This window comes from Pseudorca crassidens, chromosome 3 (genome assembly GCF_039906515.1).
Source record: "Pseudorca crassidens isolate mPseCra1 chromosome 3, mPseCra1.hap1, whole genome shotgun sequence".
Lineage (NCBI taxonomy): Eukaryota > Metazoa > Chordata > Mammalia > Artiodactyla > Delphinidae > Pseudorca > Pseudorca crassidens.
In genome coordinates, this window is record NC_090298.1 from 170,871,441 (window position 1) to 170,874,239 (window position 2,799).

The window sequence follows — 2,799 nt, forward strand, 5'->3', positions numbered from 1 at the left end:
GCGGCGCCCGGCGGGGCGGGGGCGGGGCGGGGCGGGCAGGGGGGAGGGCCTGGGAGGGGGAGGGGAGGGAGGCGAAAGGAGGGGGCAGAGGAGGGGGAGAGGGGGAGAGGGGAGGAGGAGGGAGAGGGAGGGGGAGGGACAGGGGGAGAGAAGGGAGGGGGAGGAGGTGGGGGACTTGGAGAGCAGGGAGGAGAAGGTAGGGGGCCGGGGAGGGGCTAGGAGGAGGGAGGGGGCGGGGCAGGGGCACGCGGGGGCAACGGACCTCGTACCTCCGACCGTGGGCCTGGACCCCAGACCGCAGACCTCAGACATGGGACCCCAAGTGCTAGATCTCGTACTTCACACCCGGGACCCGGACCCCGGACTCTATATCCTTTACTTCAGACCCGGACCCCCAGATCCTGGACCTCAGACCCTGACCCCCAGATTCTAGATCTTTAACCTCAGACCCCGGACCCCCGGATTCTAGATCCTTCACCTCAGACCCCGACCCCAGACCGTGGACCCTATACGCCGGAACCCAGGTACAAGAGCCCAGACCCCCTACTTCAGACACTAGACCCCAGACCCAGAAATTGCGACCCCACACCTCAAGACCCTGACCTCGAATTCAGGATCGCCAGCCCCAAATCCTAGATCCTCCATCCCAGCAGCCCCAGACCTGGGACCCCAGTCCCTATATCCCAGACCTCAGGCCTCAGAACTCAGGCACTGGATCCCAAACTCCAGACCTCAGATTCCAGACCTGGGGCTCCAGAACTCAGATCCCCGGCCCCAGACCCCAAATCAGACCCCAGCTCCAGTCCCTGAAACCCAGATCCCAATCTCAGACCCAGGACCCCCAATCCCAAAGCCAGACCCAACGCCAGAGTCCAAACCCCAGACCTGGGATCCCAGACCCTATCCCCAGTCGGTCTGCCTGCCCAGTGGACGGGACAGCACTGAGTGTGTGGCAGGGGAAGCTGAGGCCCGGGCAGGCTGCCACTGAATGCAGGGAGGATGCTCTGTGCCTCTCAGACTCAACAGATATATGGAGCCCTCCTCTGGGCCAGGTCTGGGCTGCTCAGCGCCGGCAGAGCTGGAAGCCTTAAATGGCTAACTGCACCCACAGTGTCAGAGTGACAGAATGCCTTGAAGATGAGGCACAGGGAGCTAGGAGGGCATAAAATGGGGTCCCTTGAGCAACCTGGGGGTTGCAACCTGGAGATGCAGCCTAGGGGATGTAACGGGGGTACAAGTTCAGGGGGCAGCGGGCAGCCCGGAGGGCTTTCTGAAGGAAGGGATGCTGACCAGTGACTTAGAGTCAGGAAGATGAATAGGGCTTGGGTAACCTCTTTAAAGTCCCAGAAGTCAGGGGCTGGGTAGAGAGGGAGGGGTGAGGGGCCCTCCGCCGCCCCCCATCTGAGCATGGGACTTGAGTAACACCTGTGATAATTTAGCATCTAATAAGTGGCTGGGAGACCCCCAGGGGTCTTGGACCCGGTCCATCCCATGGAGAAGGGATTTCTGCGTGTGGGCTGTGGCCCATGGACACCCAGGAGAGCCACAGGCAAGACATTCTGCCTCAGTGTCCAGTCTCTGCCAGAATCCTGGCCAATTCTTACTTCCAAAGCAGACCTTGAAGCGACTCCCTTTTCCTGGGTCCCCACAGAGGCCGGCTTCACAGGCGTTCAGCCCCTGCACTTGATTGAATGCTCTGCTGTCACCATTGTGAAATTCATAATAATTTTTCGACAAGGGGCCGCGTGTTTTCATTTTGCACTGCGGCCCAGGTCCCACTTCTCCTCCACTGCCGTCTAGAACTGCCCAGCCCTCTCTCTGACGAGCCCCAGCCCCAGCTACCTAACCTTCCTTACTCTTTTTAGAATCTAGGCTCCTCCCAACTTAAGCCAGTTCTCTGGGAGCCAATGCGTAAAGCCCTACCAGTACTTCCCTCAACTGAAAGCCAAACGCCCTCACCTGGGGACCACATTGACCCCCAGGGCCGAGGACCCAGCTGCACAGATTTTCCCAGCCCTCTTAGCTCGACGTCTTTCAGCCCCGCCTCATAGGATGTACTCCCATCCTCAGCCTTGGGCTCTGGGTTTTACAAAATCTCACTTGCCATCCTCTGCTCTTTGGGGTGAGAAATTTCCCAAAGACCAAACCATACAACGTTATAACCATGGAAAAAGACATCCTGAACCCAGAGATAGTAGTGTTTTTGTTTTTGTTTTTTAATATTTGCTTCTCTTTTCAAGAAAGTATTTAAAAAAAAATTTTTTTTATACTTTCTCTCTTTTTTTTTTTTTTGGCCTCACCACATGGCATGAGGGATCCCTGACCAGGGATCGAACCTGTGCCCCCTGCAGTAGAAGCACAGAGTCTTAACCACTGGACCGCCAGGGAAGTCCCTGGAGATAAATCTTTTTCAAAGATTTTTCTTTTTCACTCTAAAAGTAATATATACAAAATAAAGGCGGGAACTTGGAAATGCCAGAAAAAATTCAGGAAAAGAACATGAATATCATCTATCATATTACTATCCAAAAATAACCAATGTTAATACTGTATTTATTATCTTTTTTTATTGTTTAAGAGGAGAATCTTTTCATATAGTTGGGATCACCCTAAATATATATCATTTGGTAAGAAGATGTCAGCCTTTTTAGGTAGGGATGCTAAAACATGGTTCCCCCAAATAAAATCGGGCTATGGATATAGAACTAGCAGCTTGATAAAGGACAAAAATCCTGATTCTTGTCTTTTGAGGATAATTATGAATTCATGGCATTCAGACTTGAGTAGTTTCATGAATTG